This window comes from Sebastes fasciatus, chromosome 10 (assembly GCF_043250625.1).
Source record: "Sebastes fasciatus isolate fSebFas1 chromosome 10, fSebFas1.pri, whole genome shotgun sequence".
NCBI lineage: Eukaryota > Metazoa > Chordata > Actinopteri > Perciformes > Sebastidae > Sebastes > Sebastes fasciatus.
In genome coordinates this window covers 34,726,590-34,732,601 of record NC_133804.1, presented here as the reverse complement: position 1 = coordinate 34,732,601, position 6,012 = coordinate 34,726,590, and positions in this window count along the sequence as shown.

The following is a 6,012-nucleotide window of genomic DNA, read 5'->3' as shown; positions in this document are numbered from 1 at the left end:
AGAATGATTTGGTTTCATTAATGACTATCTGAGTTATCTGAGACAGTTTTTACAGGATTTTATCATTTGGTCTTCACCATAGATGTGGATCAATTGGGGCCTACTACACCCACTAGTAGGTTTTATCATCTATTCACATGGTAGATCACTGAAAGAAGGTATAAAAGAAGACGACAGCGACTTCTAATGACCGTAGTACTTATGAAAGGAGCAGAAGAGGAAGTGAGGCGCTGAAAAGAGTTGTTTTGAAGTCACTTTAGTGACGTTAGTGATGTTTGTGATGTGTTTTTCGTACTTCTGCATCCAACAAATACAAGATTTTCAACAATGAGGCCGGTGTTTGAGACCGTTGTTTTGTTTTGTAAGTTACGTTAGTGACGTTTGTCATGTTTTGTTGTGACAAACGTTTTCCGCACTGATATTTCTGTACGTGTTTTACTTGGTTTACTTACTTAATTTAAGCCCGACCACGACGTTTTTGTACTGCACGTTAAAACAGGTGTGTAATATTCACGTCTCTGCGAGGCAAAACGTGACGCTGACACGCTGTCCTCTGGTGGACAGGCGGGTCTATTACACGCTTTGGTGTGATATCAGGTTGAATTAGCAGTAGAGCTGGGACAATCCACCTATCTCGATATTCGATATTCTGATTTATTGTGATTGTTGTTAACTTTTTTAACACTAGACCATGACGGGAAAAAGTTGCATACATATGTGTTTATTTCCTCTGTGTTTAAGCAGTTTGAGCTCAAATTAAATTTCCATTTTATTCTGCTCACAATAAAAGTAAAATAGACATTTTAAAGAGGCTGAACTTGTAGGTTTAATCTTTATAAAATGAATGTTAACTTTATTTAAACGGCCCCTTTAAACAACATGTTAATGAAGTGCTTCTCCATCAGAACCGTTTAAAGCCCTCGTTGTGTTTCCCAGTGATTCAGGTTCACCCAGAACAAACGCCACCTCCCGAGGTCATGGCGACTTATCTGGACCGTGACCTCTGACCCCTGGCGTGCTGGATGTGGAGGAATAAATGAGCAGGTATTAGAGCGCCAAACGCGGCCGTTAAGTGGCTGTTTATGGAAATGAGAGGTGATCTTTCCACCTGGGCGTGATAACCTCGCCGTTAATCCTCCCTCGCCGACCTCCCGCTGCCCCGCTGCCCCGCTGTTCAACACTTTCATTACCGTTTAATCACCGCGCCGGAGAAAAGACACAAAGCAAGTGAAGTTAATAAAAACCTGCTGAGAGACACAAGAGACACAACTCTGTCTTTAAATGTCTTTAACTGTCTTTAACTCTGTCTTTAACTGTCTTTAACTGTCTTTAACTGTCTTTAACTCTGTCTTTAACTCTGTCTTTAACTGTCTTTAACTGTCTTTAACTGTCTTTAACTGTCTTTAACTCTGTCTTTAACTGTCTTTAACTGTCTTTAACTGTCTTTAACTCTGTCTTTAACTCTGTCTTTAACTGTCTTTAACTGTCTTTAACTGTCTTTAACTGTCTTTAACTCTGTCTTTAACTCTGTCTTTAACTGTCTTTAACTGTCTTTAACTGTCTTTAACTCTGTCTTTAACTCTGTCTTTAACTGTCTTTAACTGTCTTTAACTCTGTCTTCAACTCTGTCTTTAACTCTGTCTTTAACTGTCTTTAACTGTCTTTAACTGTCTTTAACTCTGTCTTTAACTCTGTCTTTAACTGTCTTTAACTGTCTTTAACTCTGTCTTTAACTCTGTCTTTAACTGTCTTTAACTCTGTCTTTAACTGTCTTTAACTGTCTTTAACTGTCTTTAACTGTCTTTAACTCTGTCTTCAACTCTGTCTTTAACTCTGTCTTTAACTGTCTTTAACTGTCTTTAACTGTCTTTAACTCTGTCTTTAACTCTGTCTTTAACTCTGTCTTTAACTGTCTTTAACTGTCTTTAACTCTGTCTTCAACTCTGTCTTTAACTCTGTCTTTAACTGTCTTTAACTGTCTTTAACTGTCTTTAACTCTGTCTTTAACTGTCTTTAACTGTCTTTAACTGTCTTTAACTCTGTCTTTAACTCTGTCTTTAACTGTCTTTAACTCTGTCTTTAACTGTCTTTAACTGTCTTTAACTGTCTTTAACTCTGTCTTTAACTGTCTTTAACTCTGTCTTTAACTGTCTTTAACTGTCTTTAACTGTCTTTAACTCTGTCTTTAACTGTCTTTAACTGTCTTTAACTCTGTCTTTAACTCTGTCTTTAACTCTGTCTTTAACTGTCTTTAACTGTCTTTAACTCTGTCTTTAACTGTCTTTAACTCTGTCTTTAACTGTCTTTAACTGTCTTTAACTGTCTTTAACTGTCTTTAACTGTCTTTAACTCTGTCTTTAACTCTGTCTTTAACTCTGTCTTTAACTGTCTTTAACTGTCTTTAACTGTCTTTAACTGTCTTTAACTGTCTTTAACTGTCTTTAACTGTCTTTAACTGTCTTTGGCTCTGTCTTTAACTGTCTTTAACTGTCTTTAACTGTCTTTAACTGTCTTTAACTGTCTTTAACTGTCTTTAACTCTGTCTTTAACTCTGTCTTTAACTCTGTCTTTAACTGTCTTTAACTCTGTCTTTAACTGTCTTTAACTGTCTTTAACTGTCTTTAACTGTCTTTAACTGTCTTTAACTGTCTTTAACTGTCTTTGGCTCTGTCTTTAACTGTCTTTAACTGTCTTTAACTGTCTTTAACTGTCTTTAACTGTCTTTAACTGTCTTTAACTCTGTCTTTAACTGTCTTTAACTGTCTTTGGCTCTGTCTTTAACTGTCTTTAACTGTCTTTGGCTCTGTCTTTAACTGTCTTTAACTGTCTTTAACTGTCTTTGGCTCTGTCTTTAACTGTCTTTAACTGTCTTTAACTGTCTTTAACTGTCTTTAACTGTCTTTGGCTCTGTCTTTAACTGTCTTTAACTGTCTTTAACTGTCTTTAACTGTCTTTAACTGTCTTTAACTGTCTTTAACTCTGTCTTTAACTGTCTTTAACTGTCTTTAACTGTCTTTAACTGTCTTTAACTGTCTTTGGCTCTGTCTTTAACTGTCTTTAACTGTCTTTAACTGTCTTTAACTGTCTTTAACTCTGTCTTTAACTGTCTTTAACTGTCTTTAACTGTCTTTAACTCTGTCTTTAACTGTCTTTAACTGTCTTTAACTGTCTTTAACTGTCTTTAACTCTGTCTTTAACTGTCTTTAACTGTCTTTAACTGTCTTTAACTCTGTCTTTAACTGTCTTTAACTGTCTTTAACTGTCTTTAACTGTCTTTAACTGTCTTTAACTGTCTTTGGCTCTGTCTTTAACTGTCTTTAACTGTCTTTAACTGTCTTTAACTGTCTTTAACTGTCTTTGGCTCTGTCTTTAACTGTCTTTAACTGTCTTTAACTGTCTTTAACTGTCTTTAACTGTCTTTAACTGTCTTTGGCTCTGTCTTTAACTGTCTTTAACTGTCTTTAACTGTCTTTAACTGTCTTTGGCTCTGTCTTTAACTGTCTTTAACTGTCTTTAACTGTCTTTAACTCTGTCTTTAACTGTCTTTAACTGTCTTTAACTGTCTTTAACTGTCTTTAACTGTCTTTAACTGTCTTTAACTGTCTTTAACTCTGTCTTTAACTGTCTTTAACTGTCTTTGGCTCTGTCTTTAACTGTCTTTAACTGTCTTTAACTGTCTTTAACTCTGTCTTTAACTGTCTTTAACTGTCTTTAACTGTCTTTAACTCTGTCTTTAACTGTCTTTAACTGTCTTTAACTGTCTTTGGCTCTGTCTTTAACTGTCTTTAACTGTCTTTAACTGTCTTTAACTCTGTCTTTAACTGTCTTTAACTGTCTTTAACTGTCTTTAACTGTCTTTAACTCTGTCTTTAACTCTGTCTTTAACTGTCTTTAACTGTCTTTAACTGTCTTTAACTGTCTTTAACTGTCTTTAACTCTGTCTTTGGCTCTGTCTTTAACTGTCTTTAACTGTCTTTAACTGTCTTTAACTGTCTTTAACTGTCTTTAACTGTCTTTAACTGTCTTTAACTGTCTTTGGCTCTGTCTTTAACTGTCTTTAACTGTCTTTAACTGTCTTTAACTGTCTTTAACTGTCTTTAACTGTCTTTAACTCTGTCTTTAACTGTCTTTAACTGTCTTTAACTGTCTTTAACTGTCTTTAACTCTGTCTTTAACTCTGTCTTTAACTGTCTTTAACTGTCTTTAACTGTCTTTAACTCTGTCTTTAACTGTCTTTAACTGTCTTTAACTGTCTTTAACTGTCTTTAACTCTGTCTTTAACTCTGTCTTTAACTCTGTCTTTAACTGTCTTTAACTGTCTTTAACTGTCTTTAACTGTCTTTAACTGTCTTTAACTGTCTTTAACTCTGTCTTTAACTCTGTCTTTAACTGTCTTTAACTGTCTTTAACTGTCTTTAACTGTCTTTAACTGTCTTTAACTGTCTTCAACTGTCTTTAACTGTCTTTAACTGTCTTTAACTCTGTCTTTAACTCTGTCTTTAACTGTCTTTAACTGTCTTTAACTGTCTTTAACTGTCTTTAACTGTCTTTAACTCTGTCTTTAACTCTGTCTTTAACTGTCTTTAACTGTCTTTAACTGTCTTTAACTGTCTTTAACTGTCTTTAACTCTGTCTTTAACTCTGTCTTTAACTGTCTTTAACTCTGTCTTTAACTGTCTTTAACTGTCTTTAACTCTGTCTTTAACTCTGTCTTTAACTGTCTTTAACTGTCTTTAACTGTCTTTAACTGTCTTTAACTCTGTCTTTAACTGTCTTTAACTCTGTCTTTAACTGTCTTTAACTGTCTTTAACTGTCTTTAACTGTCTTTAACTCTGTCTTTAACTCTGTCTTTAACTGTCTTTAACTGTCTTTAACTCTGTCTTTAACTCTGTCTTTAACTCTGTCTTTAACTGTCTTTAACTGTCTTTAACTCTGTCTTTAACTGTCTTTAACTCTGTCTTTAACTGTCTTTAACTGTCTTTAACTGTCTTTAACTGTCTTTAACTCTGTCTTTAACTGTCTTTAACTCTGTCTTTAACTCTGTCTTTAACTCTGTCTTTAACTCTGTCTTTAACTGTCTTTAACTGTCTTTAACTCTGTCTTTAACTGTCTTTAACTGTCTTTAACTGTCTTCAACTCTCTTCAACTGTCTTTAACTGTCTTTAACTGTCTTTAACTCTGTCTTTAACTCTGTCTTTAACTGTCTTTGGCTCTGTCTTTAACTGTCTTTAACTGTCTTTGGCTCTGTCTTTAACTCTGTCTTTAACTGTCTTTAACTGTCTTTAACTGTCTTTAACTGTCTTTAACTCTGTCTTTAACTCTGTCTTTAACTGTCTTTAACTGTCTTTAACTGTCTTTAACTGTCTTTAACTGTCTTTAACTCTGTCTTTGGCTCTGTCTTTAACTGTCTTTAACTGTCTTTAACTGTCTTTAACTGTCTTTAACTGTCTTTAACTGTCTTTAACTGTCTTTAACTGTCTTTGGCTCTGTCTTTAACTGTCTTTAACTGTCTTTAACTGTCTTTAACTGTCTTTAACTGTCTTTAACTGTCTTTGGCTCTGTCTTTAACTGTCTTTAACTGTCTTTAACTGTCTTTAACTGTCTTTAACTGTCTTTGGCTCTGTCTTTAACTGTCTTTAACTGTCTTTAACTGTCTTTAACTGTCTTTAACTGTCTTTAACTCTGTCTTTAACTGTCTTTGGCTCTGTCTTTAACTGTCTTTAACTGTCTTTGGCTCTGTCTTTAACTGTCTTTAACTGTCTTTAACTGTCTTTGGCTCTGTCTTTAACTGTCTTTAACTGTCTTTAACTGTCTTTAACTGTCTTTAACTGTCTTTAACTGTCTTTGGCTCTGTCTTTAACTGTCTTTAACTGTCTTTAACTGTCTTTAACTGTCTTTAACTGTCTTTAACTGTCTTTAACTCTGTCTTTAACTGTCTTTAACTGTCTTTAACTGTCTTTAACTGTCTTTGGCTCTGTCTTTAACTGTCTTTAACTGTCTTTAACTGTCTT